Source organism: Hyla sarda, unplaced genomic scaffold (genome assembly GCF_029499605.1).
Source record: "Hyla sarda isolate aHylSar1 unplaced genomic scaffold, aHylSar1.hap1 scaffold_257, whole genome shotgun sequence".
Taxonomy (NCBI): domain Eukaryota; kingdom Metazoa; phylum Chordata; class Amphibia; order Anura; family Hylidae; genus Hyla; species Hyla sarda.
In genome coordinates this window covers 247,067-263,072 of record NW_026609257.1, presented here as the reverse complement: position 1 = coordinate 263,072, position 16,006 = coordinate 247,067, and the positions used below count along the sequence as shown (strand labels likewise).

The 16,006-nt window shown below is 45.5% G+C and overlaps 1 non-coding gene across 1 annotated transcript; it reads left to right on the top strand.

Moving 5' to 3' along the window:
• The first annotated feature begins 2,023 nt into the window (after window positions 1-2,023).
• LOC130323950 (U2 spliceosomal RNA) lies at window positions 2,024-2,214 on the top strand. Its single transcript, XR_008869124.1, has one exon. It is a non-coding gene; the product is annotated as a U2 spliceosomal RNA (small nuclear RNA).
• Window positions 2,215-16,006: the final 13,792 nt, after the last annotated feature.

The window sequence follows — 16,006 nt, the reverse complement described above, 5'->3', positions numbered from 1 at the left end:
CCTTACAGGGTTAAAAAGAAAGATTCCTACTTTCATTGCTACCTGCTTGCTGGCTAGCCAGCTAGCCAGCCCTGTGGGCCTTGCTTCTGCTGCAGCCAAAAAACAAAAGGTGGTGCTGCTGCTGCTTCTGCTTCTGCTTGTGTTTGGCCGCTGTTGGAGCGTCCAGGCACAGGACTTCTGCTGCTGCTGACTAAATGGCCTCCTTAATTGGATCATCTGAGCAGCCAGCACACCTGTGCAGGTAGGGCATGACATGATAGGCAGCTGCCTTATAGCGGGTGGGTGCTGAATGTTCCTAATTGACAAAATAAGATTAATGCTTATGAAGAAATATAAAATCTCATCCCTTCCCCAATATCGCGCCACACCCCTACCCCTTAATTCCCTGGTTGAACTTGATGGACATATGTCTTTTTTCGACCGTACTAACTATGTAACTATGTAACATAACATGGGGGGGTCTCCTGGCTGTTCACACAGGTGTGTCATTGCTGTACATTGACCATGCATTGCTTCTGTGGTATTGCAAAGGCAAAGACAAATGCTTCCAGCCATCCATTGCACTAATGGATTGGTCATCAGCTGGCTGTCTATGTCCCGCATCAATATAGACCAAAGTACAGAGGGTTAGGCTATGCTATTGTGCACCTACCTTATGCATCAGAAGGTGCGAGGCCCTTGCTAAATTCTGTGCACAGACTTTGAGATCTATGCTTTAGACTGTATCTAAACCTGCTCCAACATGGACTGACATTCTGGCCTACTTTCAGCCGATGCGACTTGTCTGTCGCTGAACAGTCGCTTTTTATGTATTCAGCACCTATGTATAATGTTGTAAAAATGCTCTAGAAGCTAAAGTTGCAGAAATGTCACACATATTTGGCCTGCAACTTTCTGTGCGACAAATTCAGACAGGAAAAATCAGTATAAATCCTTAGAAAATTATCCCCCAGTGTCTCCATCTGCTGGCGGTATTGAATAAGCATTGCTGCACTGATGGGGTATGCATTAGACGAAAAAAAAGAAGAATAATACGCCCAGAAAAGAGGCGAAAAGGAGAAAAACGTGAAAAAAAAGTAAGAGGAAGAGAAGGGAAAAAAAGGTGGAAATGGGTTTAAAAGTGATTTCGGCGGAGAAATATTATATATATATACGCGCAAACACACATATATATAAACGTATTCTCCGTTGAGATATTGCAGCCGCTGCTGTGTCCAGGCCCAGGAGCCTTAGCACTGTGCTGTGATGTCACTCAATACCACTGACATCACTAGGTGTAAACAACATCTCTCCTTTGCTGTGTATGTGACTATGGAGCTGTTTGGTGATGTCGTCTATTATGGCCTTCATAGAAGCAACAGGAGATTGTTGCATCCATCTAGAACCCTCAGAACTACAGTGCTATGATGTCACTCACTTCCACAGGCCTTGCAGAGTGTAAACAACAACAACCCAGCTTTGTTGTGTATGTAACCATAGGGATTGTGATGTCGCCTAGAACCTTCACAGCAGCGACAGCTTTATGAGGAGCATCAGCACTGCTCTGCCTGAGCAGAACCATCACCGCCATAGGTTGTCAAATAACCCGGATTTAACCCACACAGGTAAGTCCAATAGGGTGCAGGCATGTCCTCTATGCTTACAGCTTCCCGTGGGTGTTGGTTTGATACCGTTTGGGGACAGCCAAGGAGGCATCTGCAGGCAACAAAGGTAGGTGTGTGCTTGTGTGTGTGTTTCCTATGCAGATCCTAAGCCCAGTGTCACATGCAAGTAGGAGGAGTAAGAAGGGTTCCTGGCAAATCCGGGTTATGGATTGCATTTAAAAAGGCCCCGTGGGAGTGCAATGGGCCCCTGTCTTGCTGCTTAGCAATAATGGTATGGGTTTAGGTTCTGCTGTGTGTACTGGTGGTTGACTGCCCCCTAGCCCAGAGTGTGCATGGGAAATTGTCTGGCAGCCTCCCTGACAGCAAGCAGTGATAGTGCCCATGAAGGGGACCTTGTTGGGCCCGCCCCTTTCACGGTTATCGCTTCTCGGCCTTTTGGCTAAGATCAAGTGTAGTATCTGTTCTTATCAGTTTAATATCTGATACGTCCCCTATCTGGGGACCATATATTAAATGGATTTTTGAGAACGGGGGCCGATTTCGAAGCTTGCTTCCGTCGCCCTATGCATTGACCCGATATGGCAGTATCTTCGGGTACAGTGCAGCACCCCCTTACAGGGTTAAAAAGAAAGATTCCTACTTTCATTGCTACCTGCTTGCTGGCTAGCCAGCTAGCCGGCCCTGTGGGCCTTGCTGCTGCTGCTGCAGCCAAAAAACAAAAGGTGGTGCTGCTGCTGCTTCTGCTTGTGTCTGGCCGCTGTTGGAGCGTCCAGGCACAGGACTTCTGCTGCTGCTGACTAAATGGCCTCCTTAATTGGATCATCTGAGCAGCCAGCACACCTGTGCAGGTAGGGCATGACATGATAGGCAGCTGCCTTATAGCGGGTGGGTGCTGAATGTTCCTAATTGACAAAATAAGATTAATGCTTATGAAGAAATATAAAATCTCATCCCTTCCCCAATATCGCGCCACACCCCTACCCCTTAATTCCCTGGTTGAACTTGATGGACATATGTCTTTTTTCGACCGTACTAACTATGTAACTATGTAACTATGTAACATAACATGGGGGGTCTCCTGGCTGTTCACACAGGTGTGTCATTGCTGTACATTGACAATGCATTGCTTCTGTGGTATTGCAAAGGCAAAGACAAATGCTTCCAGCCATCCATTGCACTAATGGATTGGTCATCAGCTGGCTGTCTATGTCCCGCATCAATATAGACCAAAGTACAGAGGGTTAGGCTATGCTATTGTGCACCTACCTAATGCATCAGAAGGTGCGAGGCCCTTGCTAAATTCTGTGCACAGACTTTGAGATCTATGCTTTAGACTGTATTTAAACCTGCTCCAACATGGACTGACATTCTGGCCTACTTTCAGCCGATGCGACTTGTCTGTCGCTGAACAGTCGCTTTTTATGTATTCAGCACCTATGTATAATGTTGTAAAAATGCTCTAGAAGCTAAAGTCGCAGAAATGTCACACATATTTGGCCTGCAACTTTCTGTGCGACAAATTCAGACAGGAAAAATCAGTATAAATCCTTAGAAAATTATCCCCCAGTGTCTCCATCTGCTGGCGGTATTGAATAAGCATTGCTGCACTGATAGGGTATGCATTAGACGAAAAAAAGAAGAAAAAGAAGAATAATACGCCCAGAAAAGAGGCGAAAAGGAGAAAAACGTAAAAAAACGTGAAAAAAAAGTAAGAGGAAGAGAAGGGAAAAAAAGGTGGAAATGGGTTTAAAAGTGATTTCGGCGGAGAAATATATATATATATATATATATATATATATATATATACGCGCACACACACACATGTATATATAAACGTATTCTCCGTTGAGATATTGCAGCCGCTGCTGTGTCCAGGCCCAGGAGCTTTAGCACTGTGCTGTGATGTCACTCAATACCACTGACATCACTAGGTGTAAACAACATCTCACCTTTGCTGTGTATGTGACTATGGAGCTGGTTGGTGATGTCGTCTATTATGGCCTTCATAGAAGCAACAGGAGATTGTTGCATCCATCTAGAACCCTTAGAACTACAGTGCTATGATGTCACTCACTTCCACAGGCCTTGCAGAGTGTAAACAACAACAACCCAGCTTTGTTGTGTATGTAACCATAGGGATTGTGATGTCGCCTAGAACCTTCACAGCAGCGACAGCTTTATGAGGAGCATCAGCACTGCTCTGCCTGAGCAGAACCATCACCGCCATAGGTTGTCAAATAACCCGGATTTAACCCACACAAGTAAGTCCAATAGGGTGCAGGCATGTCCTCTATGCTTACAGCTTCCCGTGTGTGTTGGTTTGATACCGTTTGGGGACAGCCAAGGAGGCATCTGCAGGCAACAAAGGTAGGTGTGTGCTTGTGTGTGTGTTTCCTATGCAGATCCTAAGCCCAGTGTCACATGCAAGTAGGAGGAGTAAGAAGGGTTCCTGGCAAATCCGGGTTATGGATTGCATTTAAAAAGGCCCCGTGGGAGTGCAATGGGCCCCTGTCTTGCTGCTTAGCAATAATGGTATGGGTTTAGGTTCTGCTGTGTGTACTGGTGGTTGACTGCCCCCCAGCCCAGAGTGTGCATGGGAAATTGTCTGGCAGCCTCCCTGACAGCAAGCAGTGATAGTGCCCATGAAGGGGACCTTGTTGGGCCCGCCCCTTTCACGGTTATCGCTTCTCGGCCTTTTGGCTAAGATCAAGTGCAGTTGCCTTGGTCTCGCCTGAGGGTGCGATCTCTGGGTTTACCCAGTTTGCTGGAAGGGATTCTCTTTCTGTGGTTTCGTGCCGACAGTTCTGCCTGGAGAGATGGCTGGTCTGAAGAATACCATTCGTTTGGAGGTGGATCCCGGAAGTGCTGTGAAGAACAATGTTGTTTACCTGGTTCGGGACATCATCATGCTGAAGCTTGGAGTGGACAAGTCAGAAATATTCAGCGTTAATGAGGCTCCTCGCAAGGGTTCTTATGAGGTCACCTTTGAGCAGGAAGGTAGGTGCCTTGATGTTTATGAACGTTTGAGAAATTTCAGCAAGGACCCCATGATGGAGGGAGTGAAGATTACTCCTTTGTTTGGGTTTCAAGAAAAAACTGTCCTTGTGCATGTTTATAACCCTTTCACGGATGTGGCTATAATTGAAAGTTTTCTGCGCCAATATTGTGACTCTGTGCGTGGAGGTGAAAAACAGACCAATGTACTGGGAATCTTTAATTGCAAATATAAATTTGTTGTGAAACTGAAAGTGGATCCCAGTTGTGTTGGTGGCTTTAAACATCCCCCAGCTAGTTTTTCAGTTGCTGGACATAGGGGATATTTATCCTATGCTGGACAGCCATATTATTGCCGCAATTGTTTTTCTTTTGGCCACGTGAAAGAGAGCTGCCTTAAGGGACAGGTGTGCCGGAACTGTAATGGTACTGGTCACCATGCGGGGAGTTGCCCCAACACAAAAAAATGTGACCTGTGCCGTGAGGAAGGGCATGTTTATAAAGACTGTCCTGGTACAAAAAGACCAAGCTATGCAAGTGCTGCAAGAGGGGAGGAAATTGTGAGGAAGTTGGCCCCTCAAAAACTGAAAGTTATTCCTCAGAAACCTGTGGATGTACAAGTTGCTGTGGCTGATGCCTTTAGGCAGCTGGAGGAGGTGATTGAGGGAGTGCAGAGCCCTGTTCACACAGCTGAATCTGTTCATCCCTCTGACCCTGCTAACATAGAGGAGTTTCAGTCCTCTGGAGAGACTAGTTTGTGTAACAGGGAGGGTGGTGGGAAACAATGTCCAAGATGAAAATAATAATGGCTTCAAGCTGGTGCATGGTGGGAAGTCCGCCAAAAAAAGACGTGGTGAGGAGAGTGCGAATTTGGCGCCAGAAACCAGTAACACATTTGAAGTGCTGGAAACGGACATTATGGAGACTACTGAAAGTGGTGAATAGATATGCCGGGACTTGATATGAAATGTTATCAGGTGGTGAAGCACCTGTTTTCTAATGACTATGTTATATCTGCTTTGTGTTTTACTATGTGTTCTCAATAGGTTTGCCGGGACTTGATATGCAAATGATATCAGGTAGTGAATCACCTATTTTCTAATGGTTATGTTATACCTGCTTTGTGTTTGTATATAGCCATGAGCATTATTATTTGTTCTCAAAATGTGAGAGTATTTAAAAATAAGGCTAGGAGAGCTGCTATTTTAAGTTTTTTAGCACAAGAGAATGCTTCAATTTTCTGTTTGCAGGAATGTGGTATTGAGTTCGCAGTAAGTCAGGATGAATGGGTGTATGGTCGGTGTGTGTGGTCTGGAAGTTCAGTGAATAAGAATGATGGTGTGGGGGTTTTAATTAAATCATCTGAAATTTCTGTTTCCGCCCTGGTCAGCTTAGATCAGGAGAAGGCGTTCGACCGTGTCTCCCACGCATTCATGGACAGGGTTTTGCGCAGGCTGGGTCTGGGGAAGATGTTTTGCTCTTTTGTTAACGTTATGTATTTTGACATTTACAGCACGGTGTTGGTGAACGGCTGGAAGACTGATCCCTTTTCTATTCTTTCAGGGGTTAGACAAGGCTGCCCTCTTTCACCTCTCCTTTTTGTTTGTGTTATAGAGCTCTTCGCTGAGACTATCCGGCAGAATGGAGAGATCAGAGGGATCACCGCACCAGGACCAGATCGCCACGAGGTCAAGTGCTCGCTCTACATGGACGACGTGACCGTCTTCTGCGCTGACCAGCGTTCGGTGACTGCACTCGTCCAGACCTGCGAGGACTTCGGCAGAGCTTCGGGGGCAAAAGTCAACTGCGGGAAGTCGGAGGCCATGCTCTTCGGGGAGTGGCACCTGGCTTCTTCCGCCCCCTTCCCCTTTACGGTTAAGCCGGACTTCATTCAAATTCTTGGAGTCTGGTTCGGGAAGGAAGGAGCGGCCCTTAAGTCTTGGCAAGACCGACTAGGAAGGATAAACTCGAAGATCGGACTGTGGAGCTCCAGAAAGCTCACGATGGAAGGCAAGGCACTTGTCCTGCGGAGTGAAGTTTTGCCTGTGCTCCAATATACCGCACAGGCCTGGCCTCCCCATACCACAGTTTGCAAGGCCATCACCCGGACAGTGTTTGGCTTCGTCTGGGGCAAAATGGACAGAGTCAAGAGGACCGTGATGTACAAGGAACCCCGCAAGGGTGGGAAGGGAATACCCGACATCCCCGCTCTGCTGAGGGCCTCCTTTGCATGTGTCACGGTGCAGCGGACTCTTGTTGAAAAGACTGGCTCAGCGGGCAGGTCCATGTCTCGCTTGCTTCTCATGCCCCTCTGGAGACAGCTGGGCTGGGACAAGTGGGACAGCTCCATCCCTTACAACTGGAACACTCCCTGATTCTATGGGGATGTTGTCCGGTTTGTGAGGGAGCACCAGCTGGAAGGACTGAAACCCGACCTATGGAAGCCGAAGACAATCCACAAGCTCATCCGAGCTAAGGACTTGACCGAGCTGGTTCCGGGACTCCCCGCAGCCACTGCAGAGACAGTTTGGAACAATGTGGCCTCAAAGCGGCTTACCAATGGACACAAGGACTTGTCGTGGATGGCCGTCATGGGAGGTCTCTCTCTCAGGTCATTCATGCATGCCCGCAACCTGTGCAAGACCCGGTACTGCCCCCGTTGCCCCTACGTGGAGGAAACATCTTTCCACGTGTTTTGGCAGTGCCCCTTTGCACAGGGTCTGTTGGACGCCCTAGAACATGAACTCAGAGACTCAGTGCCCAGGAGCTGCCTATCGTACCATTCGGTGCTTTACGGCCTGTTCCCTGGGACCCACAACGTGGAGGCCATCCAGGAGGCCTGGCGCCTTATGAACTGTTTTAAGGACGCAGTGTGGCTTGGCAGGAACCGCCTCGTGATCAACAGGGAAAACATGTCCGTCCAAGACTGCCGCAGGTTCATCAAGAACCTGCTTAGAGACTATTCCATCTTGGACAGCTCGGCCGTTGATGAGGAAGAAGAGGAGTGAAGACCCCTCTCCTTCTCCCATGTCTCCCTGAAGATACAGCCCAACAGTTTGGCCCTGTGATCCGCCCCCTCCCAACCCCCACATAGTCGCCCACACCCCTACCCCGATCACAGATTGTATTATTTGGTTTTTGTTTGATCTCTTGTGCCTTTCTATTGCAGGATTGAGCTGAATGTTAGAGTAGCATGGTGTGCGATATATAGCTTAGGGAACCTTTGCTGTGTATTGTACTATCATGCTTTGTGTGACTGTAATTTATTGTACGACTTGTAATGACTGAACGGAAAATAAAGCTCTTTCAATCAAAAACCTGAAATTTCTGTTTAAAGTTATTTAGTTATTGAGCCTGGTAGGTGTATTTCTGTTAATTTATGCTATAAAGGTATTATGTTTCGTGTTATAAATGTGTATGCTACTGCATGCAAAAATGAAAGAAAAAATGTGTTTGAGAAATTAAAATTTTATGTTCAAGGTAAAATACCTATTATTTTAGTTGGAGATATGAATGTGGACTTATGTAATATGAATAGGATTTATGCAAAGTTAGTCCTAATTTATGCACTTATCATGCAGATAGGGGGAATGTTGATTATTGTTTTTTGTCTGAGAATGTTAATGCTTTAAGTTACAGACAGAGGTCTGTTTGTTATTCGGACCATGATTCTTTGCTGTGTGAGATTGAGCTGGGTCAGAATGCTGTGTATGGGAGAGGTTTGTGGAAGATGAATATTAAACATTTAGATGCGGATGTGAGAGACCAGTATGAATGTATGTATAAAAAGTGGCGTGAAAGGAAAATTGAGTTTGATAACATTATTTTGTGGTGGGAATGGGTTAAAAAGAAAACACAAAACCTTTTTTAGGTCTTTTGGTTATAAATTTGCTGCTATTAAGAGGGAACAATATGTTAAATTAAGTTAAATGCCCATCTATCCTTTTTGTATAGATTGAGATACTGTGGTGTGGATGTTCAGAATGAAATTGTGAGTGTTAAAAGGGACATTAATGAGTTTGTGTTGGAGAAAGGGAGGAGTATTATGTATAGAGCTAAATTAGATAAGATGGAACATGAGGAAAAATGTTCACGTTATTTTTTCAAAAAAGTTTTTTTTTTTAAAAACCGTTATTGATGTGATTGTGAAAGAGGATGGTAGTGTTGTGTCTGGTGATGGTGTGAGTGAGGAAGTTGCGAGTTTTTATGAAGAATTGTATGGAGAGAAGTGGAGGGATGATAATTTGGAGAGTGAGGTATTGAGTGTGTTGGAAAGGAAACTTGGAGAGGCTGAGCACGCTTTTGTTATGCGTGGTATATCAAGTGAGGAAGTTTGGGATGTAGTGCAGAAAATGTCAGCAAATAAGACTCCAGGTGAAGATGGTTTGCCTGTGGAATTTTATCGGTTGTTATGGAATGTGGTGGGGAAGGATGTAGTTGAAGTGTGTCAGTTTATGTGGGAGAATATTGAGATTGCGGAGAGTATGCGTGGGGGTGTGGTTGTGCTGATTCCGAAAAAAGGGGATTTAAAAAGTTTAAAGAATTGGCGTCCAATTACATTACTTAATTGTGATTATAAGATCTACGCGAAAATTATTGCCAATCGGATGAGAGAGGTTGTTGAAAGTGTGGTGGGTGATGATCCGTTTTGTGCTGTGCCTGGGCGTGAAACTTTTAGTGTCTATTTTTTGTGGTGCATCTGCTATTAAGGTTAATTGGTTAAAGAGTGAATGTAAGTGTTTTGGTGAGAGTAGATTAAGTAGAGATGTGGGGGTGAATGTTGTGGAGGGGTCTATTAAAGTGTTGGGGATTAAGTTTAGTGACGATTTGGATGGGAAAGAGAGTTGGGAGGAGGCGAAAAAGAAGGTGGAGTTGCGTCTAAATTATTGGAGTTTGAGAAGTCTTTCCTTCATTGGGAAGATTGTAGTTATTAAAAGTGTTGTGTCACCAATTTTTCTGTATGTTGCTATGATTTTTCCTCCCCATTATATGGGTTTGAGGAGCTTGTCTTTTTTTGGGGTTCTAAAGTTGAGAGGTTGAGGAGAGAAATAGTGGTGAAAAATTGGAAGAAGGGTGGTATGAGTTTTCCAAATTTGGAGGTGTACTTTGGAGTGAATATTTTAGTTTTTATTTTAGCTATTATTGGGAGTGATAGAAAGGTGTCCTGTATGACAAGATTTCTGGCTGGTAGATTTTTTGTCAGGTTGAAGTGGTGTGAGAGGGATTTGAATAGGCCTATTGCTTTTGAGGTTCCTAAGTGGTATGAGTGGGTTGTGAGGTTTTTGGAGAAATTTGAGTTGATAGAAGAAGAGGTGAGTGTTTTGAAGAATAAACGTTTGGTGATGAGAATGATTGAGAGTAAAGAGGTTGCACGTAATATTAATTCTGTGAGAGGAGCGGATGTGGAAAAAGTTTTGAAGAAAATGAGGATGGATGGTATGTCTAATAAGCAAAAGGAGATTGTATGGCAAAGTTTGCATGGGGTATTGTCAGTGAGAGAGTTTCAGAAAGCAAGGGGTTTGGTGAGATGTGATGTGTGTCCTAGGGAGAATTGTAATGGTTTTGAAAGTGTTATTCATCTTTTTTGGAATTGTAAGTATGCTCGTGAGGTTGTGAGAAAACTTGGGCCTTTGTGCAAGGAATTAACAGGTGTGGAATTTTTGTATTATGAAATGATGATGTTTGGATTATGTGTGAGTGGTGGTCAGAATGAAAGAGTGTTGTGGTTATTGTTGTCGTGTATTAAAGAAGTCTTATGGGATGTTTGGAATGTTTATTTGTTTTTGAGAAAGGAAATAAGTGTAAATAATAGTGTGAGGATGGTGTTAGGAAAGCTTTATTTGTGTTATTTGTGGGATGTTAGGAGGGGTGGGATTGATGCGGAGGGTATTTGGAAAACTAAAAAATGGATTCATTCTGTTGATTTATCTTGATGTTTTTCATGTACTTGTAATTTTGTCTGTTTTTGATTATAAATAAAGTTCCCGATGATGAGAGGGTTGTGTGTTACAGAAAGTTTGTAATGCCAGTTTTGAAAGTATTGTTTTGAGTACTTTCATCCCTTATCTGAGGGTTAAAAAAAAAAAAAAAAAAAATCTGTTCTTATCAGTTTTCATGCCGGTGGCAAACTACGCCGGTATGGGGCTGGTGGGGATGGGTGCTGCATGGAGGATGCAGGTGTACCAGGGCTATTCGGGGCTGCCCCGATGTGACCTGTTCCCTCAGGGTCTCGCCATGAGGCTGAGAGGGTCTAGAGCCGAGGTACTTTTGTGCCTCGGGTAGTGGTGACCCCAAGGTGCCGAAACTCACTGGGAGTACTTGCTCACTGAGTTGAAGCACGGGCACCATAATCTCTTCACCTTGTGGCATTCACCTCTTGATTCCCGGCCTTCTGGCTAGGATCAGAGACATTTTTATAGATCCGGCCGGATGTCCGGGCAGTATATCTGCACACATTCACTTATTTATTTCTTTTTGTCTCACTGTGTCACTTTTTGCATGTTGTGTGTTCACAGGATTTGTCAGGATGCGGTAGCCCTTCTGGGTGTCCCTCCTGCCGGTCTAGGGGAGGTGTGTGTGGCCATTAGATTCCGCACCTCCCTGCAAACACCCCGGGTACTCCTGCTTTGGCAGGGTACCTACCGTTATCGGCTCTGAGGGCAGATACTTTTGCTAACGCCAAGGGGGATGCCGGGAGCATTTGTGGTCCCCTAGTAGCTTCGGCGAAAAGGGACATCGAACCTGGAACCTCGCAGGTACCTTTTGGTCCGGAGGCGAAGAGTAAGGTTTGTTGGGGGGCCTCTCTCCTATCGGAGAAGGGTTTGCGATAGACCGCATCCTTTGTGCACGTTTTTTTTAGTGTAACACGTTTGCACTTTTTCTGGAGGGGCAAGCTGTGCATAACTAGCTTGCCCCCTGACTGGTGAGCAGTTAAGGGGTTAAGAAATGTACAGGCAAGGTTTTTTTAGCCCCCTCCCCCGCCTGTAAAACTTGTGGGTAAATATAGTGGTATGTCCCATGGGTGGGGGGGAAGGAGTGCACCAATCAGGGGCTTAATAGTTTCCCGGGCTTTCAGGAGCCCTCCCCTGGGTATTTATATCTGTGGTGCCTCCCTTCCCCCCCCTCAATCTGCCCAGGACCTGGAGTTTTGCCCACCCTCCCTCCCTTTTTTGTATGTCTGTTTATTGTAAGTCACAGCTTGGCGGTAAGAAGACGGTGAAAGCGGGGTCAAACCGGGGTAGACCTCCACACAGGACAGTGTGGCAGCACCTCTCGGGTTGGCAAGAAGCCAATCGGTGTCTTTGTTACAGTTAAATTGTTATTTATATATAAGTAATTTTATAAATAAAGCTGTGGCCGATCCCCACCCACGGAAAAGTTGAATTGTTGTTGTGTCAGTTATTATTTAATAAATTATTGTAATAAGGGGGAGGGGTAGTTATAGCCTGCTAGGAGCTAATTGGGTCTCAACAGTCTTGTACTTTGGGTGAATCGAGAGCACATTCCTCGGCTTTAGATGAAAAAAAAAATCTGTTTTTATCAGTTTAACCCCTTAAGGACTGAGCCCTTTTTCACCTTAAGGACTCAGCCATTTTTTGCAATTCTGACCACTGTCACTTTAAACATTTATAACTCTGGAATGCTTTTAGTTATCAATCTGATTCCGAGATTATTTTTTCGTGACATATTCTACTTTAACTTAGTGGTAAAATTTTGTGGTAACTTGCATCCTTTCTTGGTGAAAAATCCCAAAATTTGATGGAAAATTTGAAAATTTTGCATTTTTCTAACTTTGAAGCTCTCTGCTTGTAAGGAAAATGGATATTCAAAATATTTTTTTTTTATTCACATATACAATATGTCTACTTTATGTTTGCATCATAAAATTGACAAGTGTTTACTTTTGGAAGACACCAGAGGGCTTCAAAGTTCCGCAGCAATTTTCCAATTTTTCACAAAATTTTGAAACTCGCTTTTTTTCAGGGACCAGTTCAGGTTTGAAGTGGATTTGAAGGGCCTTCATATTAGAAATACCCCATAAATGACCCCATTATAAAAACTGCACCCCCCAAAGTATTCAAAATGACATTCAGTCAGCGTTTTAACCCTTTAGGTGTTTCACAGGAATAGCAGCAAAGTGAAGGAGAAAATTCACAATCTTCATTTTTTACACTCGCATGTTTTTGTAGACCCAATTTTTGAATTTTTGCAAGGGGTAAAAAGGAGAAAATTTTTACTTGTATTTGAAACCCAATTTCTCTCGAGTAAGCACATACCTCATATGTCTATGTTAATTGTTCGGCTGGCGCAGTAGAGGGCACAGAAGGGAAGGAGCGACAAATGGTTTTTGGGGGGCATGTCACATTTAGGAAGCCCCTATGGTGCCAGAACAGCAAAAAAAAAACACATGGCATACCATTTTGGAAACTAGACCCCTCGAGGAACATAACAAGGGGTAAAGTAAACCTTAATACCCCACATGTGATTCACAACTTTTGCATACGTAAAAAAAATAAAAATAAAATTCCCTAAAATGCTTGGTTTCCCAAAAGTTTTACATTTTTAAAAAGGGTAATAGCAGAAAATACCCCCCAAAATTTGAAGCCCAATTTCTCCCGTTTCAGAAAACACCCCATATGGGGGTGAAAAGTGCTCTGCTGGCGCACTACAGGTCTCAGAAGAGAAGGAGTCACATTTGGCTTTTTTGAAGGAAATTTTGCTCTGGGGGCATGCCGCATTTAGAAAGCCCCTATGGTGCCAGGACAGCAAAAAAAAACAGATGGCATACCATTTTGCAAACTAAACCCCTTGGGGAACGTAAAAAGGGGTAAAGTGAACCTTAATACCCCAAAGGGGTTTCACAACTTTTGCATATGTAAAAAATAAAAAAAAATTTACCTAAAATGCTTGGTTTCCCAAAAAATTTACATTTTTACAAATGGTTAAAGCAGAAAATACCCCCCAAAATTTGAAGCCCAATTTCCCCCGATTCAGAAAACACCCCATATGGGGGTGAAAAGTGCTCTGCTGGCGCACTACAGGTCTCAGAAGAGAAGGAGTCACATTTGGCTTTTTTGAAGGAAATTTTGCTCTGGGGGCATGCCGCATTTAGGAAGCCCCTATGGTGCCAGGACAGCAAAAAAAAAAAAAACATGGCATACCATTTTGGAAACTAGACCCCTCGGGGAACGTAACAAGGGGTTAAGTGAACCTTAATACCCCAAAGGTGTTTCACGACTTTTGCATATGTAAAAAAAATAGTTTTACCTAAAATGCCTCTTTTCCCAAAAATTTTACATTTTTAAAAAGGGTAAAAGCAGAAAATACCCCCCAAAATTTGTAACACAATTTCTCCCGAGTACGGCGATACCCCATATGTGACCCTAAACTGTTGCCTTGAAATACGACAGGGCTCCAAAGTGAGAGCGCCATGCGCATTTGAGGCCTAAATTAGGGACTTGCATAGGGGAGGATATAGGGGTATTCTACGCCAGTGATTCCCAAACAGGGTGCCTCCAGCTGTTGTAAAACTCCCAGCATGCCTGGACAGTCAGTGGCTATCTGGCAATACTGGGAGTAGTTGTTTTGCAACAGCTGGAGGCTCCGTTTTGGAAACAGTGGCGTACCAGACGTTTTTCATTTTTATTGGGGAGGGGGGCTGTGTAGGGGTATGTGTATTTGTAGTGATTTTTACTTTTTATTTTATTGTGTGTTAGTGTAGTGTAGTGTTTTTAGGGTACAGTCACATGGGCGGGGGTTCACAGTAGTTTCACGCTGGCAGTTTGAGCCGCAGCTCAAACTTGCAGCCGGATACTTACTGTAATCCTCCGCCCATGTGAGTGTACCCTGTACGTTCACATTGGGGGGGGGGGGGGGGGAACGTCCAGCTGTTGCAAAACTACAACTCCCAGCATGTACGGTCTATCAGTGCATGCTGGGAGTTGTAGTTTTGCAACCGCTGGAGGCTCCGTTTTGGAAACAGTGGCGTACCAGACGTTTTTCATTTTTATTGGGGAGGGGAGGGGGGTTGTATAGGGGTATGTGTATATGTAGTGTTTTTTACTTTTTATTGTGTGTTAGTGTAGTGTTTTTAGGGTACAGTCGCACGGGCGGGGGTTCACATTAGTTTCTCGCTGGCAGTTTGAGCTGCGACAGAAAATTTGCCGCAGCTCAAACTTGCAGCCGGATACTTGCTGTAATCCTCCGCCCATGTGAGTGTACCCTGTACGTTCACATTGGGGGGGGGAACATCCAGCTGTTGCAAAACTACAACTCCCAGCATGTACGGTCTATCAGTGCATGCTGGGAGTTGTAGTTTTGCAACAGCTGGAGGCACACTGGTTGTGAAACACAGAGTTTGGTAACAAACTCAGTGTTTTGCAACCAGTGTGCCTTCAGCTGTTGCAAAAGCTACAACCCCCAGCATGTACGGACAGCGGAAGGGCATGCTGGGTCTTGTAGTTATGCAACAGCTGGAGGCATACTACTTTGGCTGGGGATGCTGGGGACTGTAGTTATGCAACAGCTGGAGACACACTGGTTTGCTACATAACTCAGTGTGCCTTCAGCTGTTGCAAAACTACAACTCCCAGCAGTCACCGACAGCCAAAGGGCATGCTGGAAGTTGTAGTTATGCAACCAGCAGATGCACTACTACAACAGCTGAAGGTACACTTTTCCACAGAAAAAATGTGCCTCCAGCTGTTGCAAAACTACAAGTCCCAGCATGCCCATAAGGGCATGCTGGGAGTTGTGGTGGTCTGCCTCCTGCTGTTGCATAACTACAGCTCCCAGCATGCCCTTTTTGCATGCTGGGAGCTGTTGCTAAGCAACAGCAGGAGGCTGTAACTCACCTCCAACGATCCTCGCCGCACAGGTCAGTCCCTCGTCGTCTCCGCCGCGGCCGTCGCTCCTGGGGCCCCGATCCCAACAGGGGCGCCGGGGATCGGGGTCCCCAGCACCCGGGGTGCACATCCCGCACCCGCTCACGTCCTCCGGAAGAGGGGCGGAGCTGGTTGCGGGAGTGACACCCGCAGCAGGCGCCCTGATTGGTCGGCTGGTAATCCGGCCGACGAATCAGGGCGATCGTGAGGTGGCACTAGTGCAGGCTCTGGCTGTTCAGGGCCGTCGGAGACGGCCCCGAACAGCCTGTAATTCCGGGTCACCGGGTCACTGGAGACCCGATTGACCCGGAATCTGCTGCAGATCGCTGGACTGAATTGTCCAGCGATCTGCGGCCATCGCCGACATGGGGGGGCATAATGACCCCCCTGGGCGATATGCCCCGATGCCTGCTGAACGATTTCAGCAGGCATCGGGCACCGGCTCCCCTCCGGCTAGCGGCGGGGGGCTGGGATTTGACAGGACGTACTCAAACGTCCTGAGTCCTTAAGGACTCGGAAAAGGGG